The sequence below is a fragment of the Macaca fascicularis genome, chromosome 20, assembly GCF_037993035.2.
Source record: "Macaca fascicularis isolate 582-1 chromosome 20, T2T-MFA8v1.1".
In the NCBI taxonomy this organism is placed as follows: Eukaryota; Metazoa; Chordata; class Mammalia; order Primates; family Cercopithecidae; genus Macaca; species Macaca fascicularis.
The window spans coordinates 19,436,718-19,456,014 of record NC_088394.1 but is presented as its reverse complement, the minus strand read 5'-3'; the positions used below and the strand labels follow the sequence as shown (position 1 = coordinate 19,456,014).

General features: G+C 47.8%; 1 long non-coding RNA gene across 1 annotated transcript; it reads right to left on the bottom strand.

Moving 5' to 3' along the window:
• Nucleotides 1-8,546: 8,546 nt before the first annotated feature.
• LOC135968799 (uncharacterized) lies at nucleotides 8,547-14,717 on the bottom strand. The gene is made up of 3 exons (XR_010583762.2): nucleotides 14,457-14,717; nucleotides 9,665-9,810; nucleotides 8,547-8,695 (listed from the first exon to the last, which is right to left on the bottom strand). It is a non-coding gene; the product is annotated as an uncharacterized lncRNA (long non-coding RNA).
• Nucleotides 14,718-19,297: the final 4,580 nt, after the last annotated feature.

Genomic DNA, 19,297 nt, shown 5'->3' with positions numbered 1-19,297 from the left:
GAGACACTGTCTCTGTGGCCCAGTCTGGAGTGCAGTGACCTAATCATCGGTCATTGCAGACTCAACCTCCCTGGCTCAAGCCATTCTCACACCTCAGCCTCCTGGGTAGCTGGAACTACAGGCACACACCACCAGCCAGGCTAATTTTTGTAGTTTTTTGGAGACAAGGTTTTGCCATGTTGCCCAGGCTGGAATATCTTATTTATTGATTCAATAAATGAGTGAATGGTGCAGTGGCTTGGAAGCCTCTAAGGCTCTCTAAGCCTTAGTTTTCTCAACTGTAAAATAAAGATGAAAACAATCCCTTCCTTATCTGCCCCACATGATTGCAGTGAAATCACATGAATTGTTAAGGGCCTCTGTCATGAGTTGAATTATTTTCCCCAAAAATTCCTGTCCACTCAGAATCTCAGAATGTGATCTTTTTTGGAAATAAGGGCTTCGTAGATGGAATTAGATAATGCCATGGCTGGGTGCTATGGCTCACCCTGGTAATCCAAGCACTTTAAGAGGCTGAGGCAGGAGGATTGCTGGACCCCAGGAGTTTGAGATCAGCCTGGGCAACATAGTGAGACCCCATCTCTACACAACCAAAAAAAAATTAGCTGGGCAGGGTGGCACGTTCCTGTAGTCCCAGCTACTCAGAGACTGAGTTGGGAGTATTGCTTAAGCTCAGGAAGTCGAGGCTACAGTGAGCCACAATCATGCTGCTGCATGCCAGCATGGGAAACAGCCAGACCCTGTCTCCAAAAAAACAAAAAGATGAAGTCATATTGGGTAAGGATAGGCTATAAGTCTAGTAACTGATATAAGATGAAGAGAGGGCTGGGCGCAGTGGCTCACACCTGCAATCCTAGTGTAACAGGATGAGCCACAGACAGGAACCCCTCAGACACCAAGCTGTGGAAGGAAAGGGTTTTATTCAGCTGGGAGCATCGGCAGACTCACGTCTCCAAAAACCAAGCTCCCTGAGTGGGCAATTCCTGTCCCTTTTAAGGACTTAAAACTCTAAGGGAGTCCGTGTGAGAGGATCGTGATTGATTGAGCAAGCAGTGGCTACGTGACTGGGGACTGCATGCACCGGTAATCAGAACGGAACGGAACAAGACAGGGATTTTCGCAGTGCTTTTCCATCCAATGTCTGGAATCTGTAGATAACCAGTTAAGTCAGGGGTCAGCCTTTAATTACCAGGTCTGGAATGCAGTGCCGGGCTATCTGATTACTGATTTCACTTCTGTCTTTTCTTTAACTCCTAATTTTTCTTTGAGGCAGAAATTGGTCATAAGACAATATGAGGGGTGGTCTCCTCCCTTACTAGCACTTTGGGAGGCCAAGGAGGGTGGGTCACCTGAGGTCAGGAGTTCGAGACCAGCCTGGCCAACATGGTGAAACCCCATCTCTACTAAAAATGCAAAAAATTAGCCGGGCGTAGTGGCGGGTGCCTGTAATCCCAGCTACTCAGGAGGCTGAGGCAGGAGAATTGTTTGAACCCGGGAGGCAGAGGTTACAGTGAGCCGAGATCACGCCATTGCACTCCAGCCTGGGCAAAAAGAACAAAACTCCATCTCAAAAACAAAAAGACGAAGAGAGGACCCATGCAGCCACAAGTCAAGGAACACCTGGGGCTCCCAGAAGCTGGAAGAGGCAAAGAGGGATTCTGCCCTAGAAACTTCAAAGAAACCACAGCCCTGCAGACACCTTAATTGTGGACTTCTGGCCTCCAGAACTGTGAGAGAATACATCTCCATTGTTTTAAGCCACATAGTTTGTGGTAATTGGTTATGGCAGCTCCACAAAACTAATACAGGTGCCTACTTAACACATTGGAAAGCATGAAACAGGAATTTGTGGTTGAGTGATACATATATGGCCAGGTGCAATGGCTCACGCATGTAATCCCGAGACTTTGGGAGGCTGAGGCAAGAGGATCGCTTGAGCCCAGGAGTTCGAGACTGCTTGGACAACATGGCATCCCCTCATTTTGGTTTAATAAGCCAGGTGTGGTGGTGCCTGGAGTCTCAGCTGCTCAGGAGACTGAGGTGGAAGGATCTCTTGAGCCCGGAAGGTTGAGGCTGCAGTATGATTGCACCTCCCTGTACTCCAACCTAGGTGACAGAGCAAGACCGTGTCTCAAAAAAAAAAAAAAAAAAAAAAAAAAATTGCATATCTTGTTCAATGCAGTCCCGGTCAGCAGATTCTTTCTAATGCTGTTTTTCTCTGAAATGGTTTGTAAAAATAAATGCTTCACCCCGTGCTGGACACTATTGCACAGACATCGAAGGAGCATGTGAGTATCAGCAGGCAAGCTCCACTCTCAGCCACTGGGTGTGACTCACTGAGCCCACCTCTCTTTCTTCTGCTTCCCTCGGGTTTGGTGGACAATTTTCACCCCTAACAGAGGATCAGAGGTGTGACGCTAAGGAGTCCAGGCCTACCGGGTGGTGAAGTCAAGGTCTCCCAGCTGGTCTAGGCTCCTTTAAGGAGATACTTGTATTCCTTTCTTGCTGAGACTTTTAAAAATTAACAAAAACGTCATGACTGAAAACAATACGTATGTATTATTGTACAGTTCCGGAGGTCAAAATTCTGTAACAGGTTATACTGGCCTGAAAGTCAATGTGTCGGTAGAGCTGGAGGGGAGAATCTGTGTCCTTGTCTTCTCCGGATTCTAAAGGCTGCCGCACACCTTGGCTCATGGTCCTGTAGGGGAGGCAAGATTTATTTCCCCACTCATCTTAGGTTCATGGCAGAGGCACCCATAATAAAAGACTCATGAATCAGAGAAGAGCATAGCAATTTATTTAACACAAGTTTTATGTGACATGGGAACATTTAGAATGAAAACCCAAGGAAACAGGGAAACGTGTGTGTGTGTGTGTGTGTGTGTGTGTTTAACCCATTTGTAGCTTATTTTATTTTTATTTTTGCGACTTGTATTTTAGATTTGAAGATACAAGCGCAGGTTTGCTACAAAGGTATATTGTGTGATGCTGAGATTTGGGGTACGATTATGATTGAACCCGTCACCCACGTAGCGAGCATAGTACCCAGTAGGTAGTTTTTCAATCCTTGCCCCCCTCTGGTACTCTTGCATTTCTCAGTGTTTATTGTTCCTTTTTTTTTTTTTTTTTTTTTTGAGACGAATCTCACTCTGTCACCCAAGCTGGAGTGCAGTGGCATGATCTTAGTTCACTATAACCTCTGCCTCCCAGGTTCAAGAGATTTGATTATCCTGCCTCAGCCTCCTGAGTGGCTGGGATTACAGACGCCCGCCACTACGCCCGCCAATTTTTTGTATTTTTAGTAGAGATGGGGTTTCACTATGTTGGCCGGGCTGGAGTTGAACTCTTGACCTCAAGTGATACACCCGCCTTGGCCTCCCAAAGTGCTGGGATTACAGGCGTGAGCCATCGCGCCTGGTCTGTTGTTCCCTTTTTTATGTCACATGTACCCAATGTTTCGCTTCCACTTATAAGAACATGCAGTATTTGGTTTTCTGTTTCTGATTGGTTTGCTTAGGATAATGGCCTACAACTCCATCCATGTTGCTGCAAAGGACATGGTTTTGTTCTTCTTTTGGCCATGCAGTATTCTATGGTGTAGCTGTACCACATTTTCTTTATCCAATGCGCCATTGATGGGCACCTAGGTTAATTCTGTCTTTGCTATTGTGCATAGGAAACCTGCGTGTTTTTATGATAAATTTGATGAAGGGTGTACCATTGTGAGGAACTATGATTAGACACAAGGGGCATGATCTAACGGTAGTAAACTGGGGGAAATTTAGCATGGCCTGTTTGTTTAGATTCTTAGCATCTCTGTGTCTTTGGGGATAAGGATATCAGCCTGGGCAACATGGCAAGACCCCATCTCTACCAAAAAAAGAAAAAAATAAATAAACCTTAGTCAGGTATTATAGTTCATGCCTGTGGTCTAAGCTACTACTGGGGAGGCTGAGGCAAGAGAATTGCTTGAGCCCGGGATTTTGAGGCTGCAATGAGCTATGATCGCACCTCTGCACTCCAGCTGGGCAATGGAGCAAGACCCTGTCTCAAAACAAAACAAAACAAAAGGATAAGATATTCCTTTTCCTCTGGGTGGGCACCCCTCAAATGAAGGTTTTATGACCGGCTTCAGGGGAGCAGGGTGAAGGGAAGGTGAGAGTAGCCTTCGTGCTTCTGCTGTTTTCTCCAATACAAGGTACCATGTGTTAAGGTAGTACGTCCTGAACCCCGAAAATTCCCTTCCACTGAGCAGTCAAAACTTTTAAAAACTAGCCAGGCATGGTGGTGCACACCTGTAGTCCCAGTTACTCAGGGGGCTGAGACAGGTGGATCACTTGAATCCAGGAATTTGAGGCTGCAGTGAACTATGACTGCACTGCTGCACTCAAGCCTGCGTGATAGAGCAAGACCTGTCTAAAATAAAATAAAATAACGCGAGGTGCTAGCAATTCTCTGCTTCCATCCTCACATCTCCTTCTCAGACCTGGACCCTCCTGTCTCCTCTCTTGCCCTCATAAGGATACTGGTGATTATATTGGGCCACCCAGATCAGCCCGAGTCATCTCCCCATCCCAACGTCCTTAATCGTATCTGCACAGTCCCTTTTGCCCTGTGACACAGTCACAGGATCTGGGGACCAAGAGATGGACATCCTTGGAGGTGGGAGAAGGGAAGTACATTCTTCTGCCTCTCAAAGGGAAGGGACAGAGAAAGTCAAGGTCAGCCAGCAGCTCAGGTTGGGTGGAAGTCCGCTGATATCTGCATTGCCTCCCACTGATCTCCCGTTTCTGCTTTGGTGCTCCCGGACCAGTCTCCACCCAGCAGCTGCAGTGACTTTCTTAATCCAAAGGTCAGATCGGGCTGCTGCTCTGCTGTCCACCCTCCAAGGCCTTCCCCTCGCTCAGAATAAAACCCCAACTTCCAGGCCGGGTGCGGCGGCTCATGCCTGTAATCCCAGCACTTTGGGAGGCCAAGGTGGGCAGACCATTTGAGGTCAGGAGTCTGAGACCAGCCCGACCAACATGGTGAAACCCCGTCTCTACTAAAAAATACAAAAAAAAAATACAAAAAAAATACAAAAAAAAAAAATTAGCCAAACATGGTGTCACATGCCTGTAATCTCAGCTACTGGGGAGGCTGAGGCAGGAGAATTGCTTGAACCCGAGAGGCGGAGGTTGCAGTAAGCAGAGATTTTGCCACTGCACCTCCAGCCTGGGCAACAGAGCAAGACTCCATCTCAAAAAAAAAAAAAAACTTCCAACTACAAGGTTGTCCAGCATCAACTCCCATGACCCCATGGCCCAACACCCTCTCCCTCTTGTTCACCATGCTCCAGCCACTCCATCTTTCTTCCTGTTCCTCCAACACGCAATACTCCTTCCCACTCCAGGCCCTTTGCACCTGCCTTTTCTGCTGTCTGAACCACACCTCCCGCTCATCTTCCACGTGTAGCAGCTTCTCATACTGCAGGTCCCTGCTCACAGAGCCCTGCCTTGATCGCCTTATCCAAAGGAGTCCCTTTTACACCTGTTACTTTCTAGCACATCACACTATTTTATTTATTTTATTTTACTTTATTTTAGACAGGGTCTTGCTCTGTCACACAGGCTGGAATACAGTGGTACAATCACAGTTCACTGCAGTCCCAAATTCCTGGATTCAAGTGATCCTCCCGCCTCAGGCTCCCGAGTAACTGGGACTAAAGGTGTGCACTACCACGCCTGGCTAATTTTTTTTATTTTTAGTAGAGACAGGGTCTCGCTATGTTGCCCAGATCTCAAACTCCTGGCCTCAAGTGATCCTCCTGCCTTGGCCTCCCAAAGTCCTGGGATTACAGGCATGAGCCACTACATCCAGCCCATTTTATTTTCTTCTTAGCATTTATCACTATCTCAAATTATCTCAAGTATTGTATTTACTTGCCTATTTTCTGTATGTCATGAAGGTAAGCTCCATGAGACCAGAAATATCATCTGTCTCCTGTATCCCAAGGGCCTAGGACAGTGCCTGCTAAGTAACAAGTGCTTGTAAGTTGCTGTATCAAGTCATATAGGTAGTATTATTAGCCCTGGGGTACAGAGGAGAAGACTGGGGTGCAGAGAAGTTGATGACTTGTTCACCTCCTATAGCTATGGATTAGCATTCCAGAGCTGCTATAACAAACAAAGTACCACAGACTGTGGACCTTAAACAACAGACATTTATTGGCTTACAGTGCTGGAGGCCAGATGTCCAAAATCAAGATATTGGCGGAGTTGGTTCCTTCTGTGGGCTATAAAGGAAAATCACATTCAAGGCCTCTCTCCTTGGACTGTAGATGGTTCTCTCTCTCTCTCTCTCTCTCATCATCTTCCCTCTGTGTCTGTGTTCGAATTTCCCCTTATTATAAGGACCCCAGTCACCCTCCAAGGCCTTCCCCTCACTCAGAATAAAACCCAAACTTCCAGGCCAGGCGCCCGGAATATGAACTTTCAGTCATATTGGATTAGGGCCACCCTTAAGACCTCTGTAAAGACCCTCTCTCCAAATAAGGTCACATTCTGAGGTACCAGGGGTTAGAATGTCAACATATACATTTGGGAAGAATGTATCTCAGTCCATTTTCTGTTGCTTGTAACAGAAGACCTGAAATTGGATAATTTATAAACAAAAAGAATTTGTTCCTTACAGTTGTGGAGTCCAGGAACCCACAGGTCAAGGGGGCGTGTGTGCTGAGGGCCTCCTGCTGGTGGCGGACCCTGTGCAGAGTCCCCAGGCAGTGCAGGGCATCCCGTGGTGAGGGGGCTGAGCTGCTCACTAGTTCAGGTCTCTCTTCCTCTTCTTATAAAGCCACTACTTCCACTCCCATGATAATCCATTAACCCATTAATCCATAAGTGGATTAACCCATTCATGAGGGCAGAGCCTTCGTGATCTGATCACCTCTTAAAGGCCCCACCTCTCGATACCGTCATGTTGGGGATTAAGTTTCAACATGAGTTTTGGAGGGGGGAAATATCCAAACCACTGCAGAAGGGTTACAGTTCAACCCGTAACAAGCTGGTATGTGGCAGAGGTAGGATTCAAGCCCTGCTCTGTCGACTCTGACATGACTGCAAGAGAGATTCAAATGATGGTTGTAGACAGAGACATTGACCGCCCCCAAATGGGCACCCTTGTGTGGTCCCCTCCCACACTGACGTGGCTTGGCCATGGGATTCGCTTCAGTCAATAGGACATTTGCATGTAGGAGGCCAGCAGATTTGCTCTGAGGATTGGCCTGTTGGACCACTCTCTCTCGGAACCCAGCCATCACGGCCTAAAGAAGTCCACCCACCCTACTGGAGAGAAGTTCACTCGAAAAGAAGGCCCTGGAGCATGAGAGATGAGCTTGGATCTTCCAGTCCTAGTGGATGCCATGAGAACCACAGATAAGCCCTGTGTGTACCACAGTCATGAGCAAATCAGTGGTTTATTTTAAGCCACCGCATTTTGGAGTAGTTTACAATGTAGTGTTGGCAACTCAAACAGTGATCTGTGCTACTGTGAATTTATATAATCAGCTGATTTTTTTTTTTTTTTTTTGAGACGGAGTCTTACTTTGTTGCCCAGGCTGGAGGGTAATGGTGCAATCTCTGCTCACTACAACCTCCACCTCCTGGGTTCAACGTCCTTCCTCAGCCTCCCAAGTAGCTGGGATTACAAGTAAGCAACACCATACCCAACTAATTTTTGTATTTTTAGTAGAGACAGGGTTTCACCATGTTAGCCAGGCTGGTCTTGAACTCCTGACCTCAAATGGTCCACCTTCCTCAGCCTCCCAAAGCTGGGATTACAGCCACCAGCTGTTACTTAGAAACCTTTTGGACCCCAAGCAACTTCAGCCACCAGCACACTACGATTTGCTTGTTTACAACGTTGTCTATGAGGTTGTTTAATAAGCAATGGGCTTGCCTCTGTTCTTTTTGGAATAGGGCAAAGAATGAATGAACAATTGAATGAATTAATAAACAAATATATGCTCATACACACTGTAAATAGTATTACTAATCCTTACAAGAGAGATGTTCTCAGACGCCTTTAAGAATTTGCCCCATGTCATGTGTCCGAGCCCAGGAATCCGTGTGTCTCTGGCAGCCCTGGGCAGTGTAGAGATTGTACATTCAAAAATTTGTCAGAGGAGGCTGGGTGCTTTGGCTCATGCCTGTAATCCAAGCACTTTGGGAGGCCGAGGCAAGAGAATCACTTGAGACCAGGAGTTAGATGCCAACCTGGGCAACTTAGTGAGACCCTATCTCTACAAAAAATTTAAAAATTAGCAGGGTGTGATGGTACACACCTATAGTCCCATCTACTCTGGAGGCTGAGGTAGGAGGATCACTGGAGCCCAAAAGTTTGAGGTTGCAGTGAGCTATGATTACACCACTGCACTCCAGTCTGGGCAACAGAGACAGACTCTGTCTCTAAGAAAAGAAAATAGATGATCAGGGGCACCATTACTTCTTCCACTCAATCCCATCTACTCATTTATAACAAAGCCCAAAGCACAGGACACGCCAAAGACAGTGAAGGTTTTTTTTTTAATGAGGCGTCTGAGCAGAGACAGATGTAAAGGTCAGGACAAAGAGAGATGTCTCCCCCAAGTGGAAATCGGGGAAATGAGGTCTAAGAGAAGAAGCGGGAGCCTCCAAATTCACCACTGAATGAGAACCTGAAAGCGGAGTTCAAGAAGGAAAGTCACCATCTAGGTCATGGATGCACACTCGGCGCTTCTGGGGCAGGCAGGGGTGTGCATTTGGGAGGCAGGTTGGGTGTGGGGACAGGGAGTATAGGGACGGGGCAGCTACCACCACCACTCAGCTGAAACTCTGGGCTCTGCAGGATGTTGGGGTCTTGGTTCCCAGAGGAAAAACATTTCCGCCAGGGACACAGACAGTATCCCATTAAATCTCACGCTGCAGCTGCCACCTGGTCCCTTTGGACTCTTCATGGTGGGAAGCATGAGCAGGCAAAGAAAGGAACCTCTGTCCTGGGCAGAGGAATGAACTCCACTGTCAGGAGGAGGGAAGGCTGTCTGGGGCCAGGGGAGATGTTTAGCCCTCGGATGATTTCACCTGGGCATTTCTAGTCACCCGACTTTTTTTTTTTTTTTTTTTTTAAGAGAGAGACAGCATCTCACTGTGTTACATAGGCTGATGTTCAGTGGTGCCATCATAGCTCACTACAGCCTCCTACTCCTGGGCTCAAGTCCTCTTCCTGCCTCAGTTTCCCAAGTAACTGGGACCACAGGTGCACACCACCCTGCCCAGCTAATTTTTAATTTTTTTTTTTTTTTTTTTTTTTTTTTTTTTTTTTTTTTTTTTTTACAGAGACAAGGTCTCACTCTGTTGCCCAGGCTGGTCTCAAACTCCTGACCTTATGTGATCCTCCCACCCCGGCCTCTCAAAGCTCTGGATTACAGACCTGAGCCACCACACCCAGCCTCTGGCTCACTTTGGATGGGAAATGGTCACATGCAACAGCCACAGCCTGAGAAGGGAGGGGATGATGACCAGGGTCGCAGGACCCTCAGCAGTGAAGGTCTTGATCAGTCCCTGGGTGAACCACTGAGGTCAACAGGGGGCACGGCCAAGGGCAAGGGGAGCAAGAGTGAGTAACAGAGAATGGAGACGATGAATACCTGCTGGTGGTCGAGTCCCCTCCCAGCCTCTTGCTTTCAGGAAGCAGGTGAGCACTCAGCCAGGGTCTGCAGCTGCTTTGATGTGAGGCACGAAGGCTCAGCCCCCTCTCCCCAGTGTGGGCAACTCTACGAGGCCAGTTCCGGAGCTGCTGGGAAGATAATGCAGCCCAACCTGTCCCTCTGCCCAGTGCTGCCTCCTCCCGCCCTGGATGCTGATCCCAAGAGCACCCCCCAAAACCTTTCCCATGTGCCGTCTCCACCTCGGAGCCTGCTTCCCAAGGTGCCCACCTGCACCACCAGCTCTATTCCCGGAGAGCAGCTCTGGCAGGCGGCTGTCTCATGCCCGACTCCAATTCTGCTCACTGAGCACACACCCATCCCCTCTTGCTTCACCTGGATCCCCCAGATATTTCTTCTGTTATCAACCGAATATTCATGTCCCCTCAAATTCATATGTTGAAGCCCTCATCCCAGTGGGATGGTATTAGGAGGTGGGGCCTTAGAGAGGTGATTAGGTTTAGAAGAGGTCATGAGAGCAGGGCCCCCACCATGGGATTAGTGCCCTTATGAGAAAGAAAACAAAGCTCTCTGATGTGTGCACTCTCTCTGTGTGTGTGTATATATACATATAAAATCTCTGTGTGTGTGTGTATATATATATGTGTATATATGTGTGTGTATATATATGTGTATAAATGTGTGTATATGTGTGTATGCGTGTGTATGCGTGTGTATACGTGTGTATACATGTGTATACGTGTGTATACGTGTGTGTATACATGTGTGTATACGTGTGTGTATACATGTGTGTATATGTGTGTGTATATATGTGTATGTGTATATATGTGTATACATGTGTATGTGTGTGTATATATGTGTGTGTATATATATGTATATACATGTGTATGTGTGTGTATGTATGTATATATATGTGTGTATGTGTGTATGTGTGTGTATGTGTGTGTATGTGTGTGTATACGTGTGTATACGTGTGTATACGTGTGTGTATACCCACACGAAGTGGGTAGATCACCTGAGGTCAGGGGTTTGAGACCAGCCTGGCCAACATGGCGAAACCTTGTCTCTACTAAAAGTGCAAAAATTAGCTGAGCGTGGTGGCACATGCCTGTAATCCCAGCTACTCAGGAGGCTGAGACAGGAGGATTTCTTGAACCCAGGAGGCGAAGGTTGCAGTGAGCCGAGACTGTGCCTCTGCACTCCAGCCAGCCCGGGTGACAGAGCAATACTCCATCTCAAAAAAAAGCAAAGAAAATTCCCAGCCCTGACATTGAGTCCAAGACACAAGCTCAGACTCCAGTTTCACTGAAGATTATTCCAACACATCAGAGAAGTTCGAATCTCTATCCTGATTCCTTCTGGCTGCTATAACAAAATACTTTATTTGACTCAGGATTTTTTTTAATTTTTTTGAAACAGTCTCACTCTGCTGCCCAGACTGGAGTGCAGTAGCACAATCTTAGCTCACTGCAACCTCTGCCTCCCAGGATCCTCCTGCCTCAGCCTCCCGAGTAGCTGGGATTACAGGCATGTGACACCACACTTAGCTAATTTTGTATTTTTAGCAGAGACGGGATTTCACATGTTGGCCAGGCTGGTCTCCAACTCCTGACCTCAAGTGATCCTTCCACGTTGGCCTCCCAAAGTGCTGGGATTACAGGTGTGAGCCACCACACCCGGCCAAGACTGAGTAATTTAGAAACAACAGAAGTATCTTGTTCACAGCTCTGGCTAGGGAGTCTAAGATCCAGGCACTGGCAGATTCCATGTCTAGTGAGGGTCTGCTTGCTGGTTCATGGATGCTGTCCTCTCACTGTGTCCCCCACAGGGTGAAAACAGGGCTAAAATACTTTCTGGGATCTCCTCTACAAAAGTTCTAATCCCACTCATGATTCTGGAAGGCCTCTCATATCTTGTTACCAAACTCCTTAACTGTTTAATTAACCAGAGCCCATTTCTGTTGCTTGCAAACAAGAACTCGGAGTAATACAGAGCCCTTTTCTGCCCAAATACCTGAATGGACAGGGGTCTGGAAACTTCTAGGCACATGGTAGATGCTCAATGTATGCACATCGAATGGATAAGAACACAATGGCCACCCTCAAGACTTAATTACCTCCCAAAGACCCCACTTTCTGACACCTTGGGGTTAGGATTATTATTATTATTTTTTGTTGAGACAGTCTTGTTCTGTGGCCCAGGCCAGAGTGCAGCAGTGCAATCACAGCTCACTGCAGCCTCAAAGTCCTGGGCTCAAGTAATCCTCCTGCCTCAGCCCCTCCTAAGTAGCTGGGACCACAGGTGCGCACCACCAGGACTGGCTAATTTTTTAGGTTTTTTTTGTAGAGACAGGGTCTCGCCATGCTGCCCAGGCTGGTCTCAAGCTCCTGGGCTCAGGTGATCCTCCCACCTCCACCTCCTGAAGTGCTGGGATTACAGGCGTGAGCCACACCCGGCCATTGTGTTCTTATCCATTCAATGTGCATACATTGAGCACCTACCGCATGCCTGGAAGTTTCCAGACCCCTGTCCATTCAGGTATTTGGGCAGGAAAGGGCTCTGTATTACTCTGGGTTCTTGTTTGCAAGCAACAGAAATGGGCTCTGGCTAATTAAACAGTCAAGGAGTTTGGTAAAAATATATGAGAGGACTGCCAGAATCATCTGTACTCAGTGGGGCCAGGAGAGTGGAGAGTGGAGCCTGTCAGGGCAGGGGCCTTGGCACTGCGGGCAGCAACAGGACGGAAGAACCACCCCGATCCCCTGTCCTGGTTTCCTCCTGCATGGTAGCCACCCTGGCTAGCAACAGACAATTTCCTCTGCCCTGTCCTCCTCTTTCCTCTTCCAGCTCCTGGTGCCTTCCCTAGCCCTGACTCACTGTGCCACCCCTGCCCTCCTCTCCCCACCATTACATAACTGTCCCCTGTCCCAGGGGCCCTTATGTAACTCAAGTCACCTCAGGCTCCCTTCCCCACCTCGCAGCTCCCACCTCAGCCTGCGCTGTCTGGTACAATCTTTCACAGTTGGCTGGGCCAAGCCCTCAGTAAGAAATGTGAAAACAGAGAGAGAGGAGGAAGAGGAGGACACTGCCCCTCCCAGCAGTAGGACAGAACAGACAAGGCCCAACAGGCAGGAGGACATCTAGAGGAGGCTCTTCTGCACATGAAGCCCAGGCCTATGGCCTCTATCAGGGGACTTGAGCAGCTCCCTGTGCCTCGATTTGCACTTCTGTAAAATGGGGATATAGTACACATCATAGGATTGTCATGAGAATCAGAAAGTTTATTTATGTGCGTGTGTGTGTATACAAAGTGTTTAGGACAGTGCCTGGGCCAGGTATGGTGGCTCATGTTTGTAATCCCAGCACTTCGGGAGGCCGAGGTGGGTAGATCACGAGGTTGGGAGTTCAAGACCAGCCTGGCCAATATGGTGACACCCTGTCTCTACTAAAAATACAAAAGTTAGCTGAGCGTGGTGGCATGCACCTGTAGCCTCAGCTACTCAGGAGGGTGAGGCAGAAGAATTGCTTGAACCCATGAGGCAGAGGTTGCAGTGAGCTGAGATGGCACCACTGCACTCCAGCCTGGGCAACAGCACAAGACTCCACTCACAAAAAAAAAAAAAAAAAAAAAAAAACAGTGCCTGGCAAACTGTAAATGCTATATAACTGTTCATTACTCTTTTTGAGAGATGGTTCTAAATTAGTGTTCTTTGAGTGGTGGTTTTCAATCTTCATGGTCTTGGGACACGTTCACACTCTTAAAATTGATAAACTGGTGGAAGACCCCCAAAGAGTTTTTGTTTAGGTGTATGCCAATACTTTATATCCTGCCTCGGACAGAGTCAGTGCCCAGTAGAGATTAAGAGCTATTGTTCTCATTTAAAAGGATTTGGAGGCCAGGTGTGGTGGCTCACACCTGTAATCCCAGCACTTTAGGAGGCCAAGGTCAGTGGATTACTTGAGGTCAGAAGTTCAGGACTAGCCTGGCCAACATGGTGAAACTCCGTCTCTACTAAAAATACAAAAAATTAGCCAGGTGTGGTGGTGCACACCTGTAATCCCAGCTACTCAGGAGGCTGAGGCACAAGAATCGCTTGAACCTAGAGGAGGTGGAGTTTGCAGTGAGCTGAGACCACACCACTGCCCTCCAACCTGGGTGACACGGTGACAGTCCATCTCAGAAGACTAAATAAATAAATAAAATTAAAGGACTTGGAGGAGGTAATATTGGTAGATAAGTATGGAGTAAATACCTACCAATATTCACCCTATTTCAAATTAAAGCCAAGGAAATTTTAAAATATTCATATAATAAACCTATTACATGTTAACATAAAAGCTTTTTTATGAATAATAACTGTATTTTCTAAAAGTAAAGGCCATTAGTGTCAGGCTCTGAGCCCAGGCTAAGCCATTGTATCCCCTGTGACCTGCACATATACATCCAGATGGCCTGAAGCAAGTGAAGAATCACAAAAGTAGTGAAAATGGCCGGTTCCGGCCTTAACTGGTGTCATTCCACCATTGTGATTTGTTCCTGGCCCACCTTAACTGAGCGATTAACCTTGTGAAATTCCTTCTCCTGACTCAGAACCTGCCCCACTGACCACCTTGTGACCCCCGCCCCTACCCGCCAAAGAACAACCCCCTTTGACTAATTTTCCTTTACCTACCCAAATCCTATAAAATGGCCCCACCACTGTCTCCCTTCGCTGACCCTCTTTTCGGACTCAGCCTGCCTGCACCCAGGTGATTAAAACGCTTTATTACTCACACAAAGCCTGTTTGGTCATCTCTTCACACGCGCGTGAAAATTAGTGAGAAGCACAGCAATAGTTTACATTTTTGAGAACCTCTGAAATTTCTGACTTAATAGAAGACAGCGAGACCGTCACGCCTGCTCCCACCATCGGTCAGTTGCAATATCACATCTCAAAAGCCGCTGGGAAACTCCACTGTACATTCATGAGAGAATGACGGTGAAAGGGGAAAATAAGGTCTTAGTGCTATTATGAAAACAGTTTTGATCCTGCAGACCCCCAGAGAGGTTCCCTGGACAGCACTTCAAGAACTTAGTACACTGAGGAAAGAGAGAGCATGGAAAGAAACAAGCATATTTTCATGTTTTCACCCCATTCGTACTCACCAAAGGCATGACGAGTAACTGGAGATCGGTTTGCTTTCTTGATCCAAATCTCCTCCAAGCCCTTTTAAATTAAAACCACAACACCTGACCCCTACGGGCACTGGCTGGGTCCACTTGGTTGCTAATCACTCGGCTCTAACAGGTGGAGACTATTATGAGCCCCTTCATCTCACAGATGCAGAGACCAAGATGCAGAGAAACTAAGGGATTTCTCTAAGGGGATATGGCCACCTGGAAATTCGATCCGGTGTTTCTGATGTCTCCCACCCTGTTTAGCAATGGTCTGAGCCTGCTTCAGCCTCCAGACCCAGTGATTCTCACTTAATTGAATTGGTCCAGGAGAGGACCCAGGCACCTTTTTTTTTTTTTTGACTCAGGTGATCCTCATGAGCAGCCAGGCCTGAGAAGAACTGGGCTAAGGTCTTGCTACTGGGAGTGCGGTCCTGGGTCCGGCAGCCCAGCTGGGAGCTTTTGGGGGTACAGAATCCTCTCCCTCCCTCTGAACCAGAATGTTCATTTGGACAAGAGCCTGGGTGATTTGGAAGCACATCACAGTGTCATAAGGAAAAACTAGGAGAAAGTGAAGCTAATCGTAGGATCCCTGCCCAGGGGTAAGACAGCAGGATGGGGCAGTGGTTAGAGCCTGGGCTCTGGGGCTGGCACATCCAGGCTCTGCCTCCACCCTCTCTCTTTTTTTTTTTTTTTTTTTTTTTTGAGACAGAGTCTCGCTATGTCGCCCAGGCTGGAGTGCAGTGGCCGGATCTCAGTTCACTGCAAGCTCGGCCTCCCGGGTTTACGCCATTCTCCTGCCTCAGCCTCCCGAGTATATGGGACTACAGGCGCCCGCCACCTCGCCCGGCTAGTTTTTTGTATTTTTTAGTAGAGACGGGGTTTCACCGGGTTAGCCAGGATGGTCTCGATCTGCTGACCTCGTGATCCGCCCGTCTCGGCCTCCCAAAGTGCTGGGATTACAGGCTTGAGCCACCGCGCCCGGCCCACCCTCTCTCTTAAAGTGGATCCCACATCACTTTAAGCTTCATAACTGAGTAAAGATAAACGGTCCAACATTTCTTAAACCTCCACCAGGAAGTTCATAGACGCCTATAAACAACCTAGAATTGCAACCATTCAAATCATTCTTTATTTTACATAGGGGTAGAGGCTTGAGTTTGCCTTTGGGGGCAGACAGTTCCTTTGTTTTGGGGACACAGCAAGGGACCTTCTAGGAGTGAAATGACAAAGCAGAAACCTTTTTTTCTGTTTGTGTTTTTAGAACGAGTCTCACTCTGTTGCCCAGGCTGGAGCACAGTGGCGCGATCTCGGCTCACTGCAATCTCTGCCTCTCAGGTTCAAGTGATTCTCCTGCCTCAGCCTCCAGAGTAGCTGGGATTACAGGCATGTGACACCATGCGCAGCTAATTTTTTTGTATTTGTAGTAGAGACAGGGTTTCACCATGTTGGCCAGGCTGGTCTCGAACTCCTGACCTCAGGCTATCCACCTACCTCGGCCTCCCAAAGCGTAAAGCAGAAAGCTTCTATGAAGATAGAGAGCTGCTTCTGTGACAGAGTTGCATCAGGAGAAAAGGAGGGGAGGGGAGAAGGGAAAGGGGCCACACACTTTCTATCTGGCCCTGGAATTGGTTTGATCCCCCTGAGACAGTGACTCAGAAGCTACCCTCATAGGTGGCTGGGTAAGACACTGGACCTGCATGGCCCCAGCTCAAGCCCCTGCTCTTTCAACTCTCAGGAAGGTCACTTGGGGCAGACACTGAGGGTTCCTGCCTCAAGCACCTTTCCCTCACCCTCCTTTCCTGAGTCTCTTGGTGCCAGGAGCTCACTTCTCAGCCTCCTTTGTGCGTGGGGAAGCGAGGTGATTCCGTTCCGACCCAGGAAATATAAGGGTGATTCTGCACGTGGGGTGAGAGGCGGGGCAGTTCTAGGAATGATTTTCTCTCTGATTAATAGGCAGACTCACAAGAGGAGCTCTCTTCCCTGGACAGCTTCTTTCCTATATTGGAGATTGTCAAGTGAAGATGTGATGTTTGGTGCCATGGCGGCCATCTTGTGACCATGAGGTGCCAAGCTGAGGACAGTTGATCAGAAGACTACTAGAAAGACACTGGGCCCCTGTTTACGTTGTTGAGCAATGGCCCAATTGTGGGATCACCCACGTCCCGACTTACTGTTGTGTGATAACAAACATCCCTATTGTGTAGGCTGTAACAATTGTCCTGTTGCTTAAATGTTTCCTGACAGCTCTGGAGGCTTTGGGAGAGTGTCCCCATGTGGCCTTGCAGGGGACCAATGGGGCCATGATGAGGCTACTCCAAGCAATCTTGCATACTCACAGACAAGAACCTGTGGGAGCCGTTCCAGGAAAGGAAGAGATGGTAGCAGTCACATGGTGACTGCAGCTGACACACTGGTTTGTGGATGTCTATGGGGACACCCTGTTGGGGACACCCAGAAACAACTGAAGAACACTTTGCCACTGTGAATTTTTCTTTTCTTTTTTTTTTTTTTTTGAGACAAGGTCTTGCTCTGTCACTCAGGCTGGAATGCAGTGCTGCGATCAGAGCTCACTGCAGCCTCAACCTCCCAGACTCAAACAGTCCTCCCATTTCAGCTTCCAGAGTAACTGGGACTACAGGTACATGCTACCATGCCTGGTTACAAATTTTTTGTAGAGATGGAGGTTTTGCTCTGTTGCCCAGGCTGGTCTTGAACTCCATGGCTTAAGTGATCCTCCCACCTCAGCCTCTAAAAGTGCTGGGATTGCAGGTGTGAGCCGCTGTGCCCAGCCTGAATTTTCTAACACTTAATGGGCAGTTACACTTACAGACTGAGGGCATTAAAAGCAGAAAAGAGTGCAGCAATCAATTGGTGAAGTCCGTCATGGGCACAAAATAGTGGAATGGTGGCAGTGGTGTGTTCCACATTTGTTTACTCAGTGCTCCTGGCTGCTCACCCCAAAGATGCTTCCAGAAATGGCAACAGCCTGAAGTGTCCCCCATTGCCGCTCTAAGGGGACTATCAAGTGCTGGAGTCTCAAGGGAGCCTGGGACCCTTCTCAGCCTAGCCAAACAAAGAATGTAGGTAGGAAGTTGATACGGGTTGGATATTTGTCCACATTAAATTTCATGTTGAAATGTCATTCCCAGTGTTGGAAGTGTCTGGGTCATGTGGATGGATCGCTCATGAGTGACTCACAGTAATGAGTGGGTTCTCTCCGTTAGTTCACACAAGAGCTGGCTGATTAGAGGAGTCCAGCATCTCTCTCTCTCTCTCTTTCTCTCTCTCTCTCTCTCTCTCTCTCTCTCTCTCTCTCGCCATGTGACATGCCGGCTCCCCATTCACCTTCCACCATGAGTAAAAGCTTCCTGAGGCCTCCCCAGAGGCCGAGAAGATGCTGGGGTCAAACGTGCCTGCAGAACTGTGAGCCAAGACATCTGTTTTCTTTATAAATTACCCAGCCCCAGCCACATGTGATGGCTCATGCCTGTAATCCCAGCACTTTGGGAGGCCAAGGCGGGTGGATCACCTATGTCTACCTAAACAATAGACATAGTTCTTGTCCTCATCAAGCTTAAAGATATGCTATGCGTACAGTAGCCACATGTGGTTATTGATATTTATTTATTTATTTATTTTAAGAGACAGAGTCTTACTCTGTCACCCAGGCTGGAGAGCAAAGGTGCAATTATAGCTCATTGCAGCTTCAAATTCCTGGCCTCAAGCAATCCTCCCACCTCAGTTTCCCAAAGTGCTGGATTATAGACATGAGTCATCATGCATGTCCGGCCTAAATTTAAATCATAAAACTGAGGCTGAGCTCAGTGACTCAGGCCTGTAATCCCAGCACTTTGGGAGGCCTGGACAGGTGGGTCACCTGAGGTTGGGAATTTGAGACCAGCCTGACCAACATGGTAAAACCCCATCTCCACTAAAAGTACAAAAATTAGCTAGGCATGGTGGCAGACACCTGTAATCCCAGCTACTTGGGAGGCTGAGGCAGGAGAATCGCTTGAACCTGGGAGGTAGAGATTGCAGTGAGCCGAGATCATGCCATTGCCCTCCAGCCCGGGCAATAGAGACTCCATTTCAAAAAAAGCTGAAAGTTCAATCCTCTAGTCATACTAGTCACATATTAAGTGTCCATTGGGCACATGTTTAGTGGCTGCTGTTATCAGACAGTATAGATTGAACAGCACTGAGATACAGTCTTATAGGGGAGGCAGACACCAAGCAGAGAGCCACGCAAATACCTGATTACACACTGATATTGTTTGGCTGTGTTCCCACCCAAATCTCATCTTGAATTGTAGTTCCCATAATCCCCATGTGTCATGGGAGGGACCCAGTGGGAGGTAATTGAATCATGGGGGCAGGTCTTTCCCATGCTGTTCTCATTATAGTGAATCAGTCTCATAAGATCTGATGGTTTTATAAAGGGCAGTTTCCCTGCACAC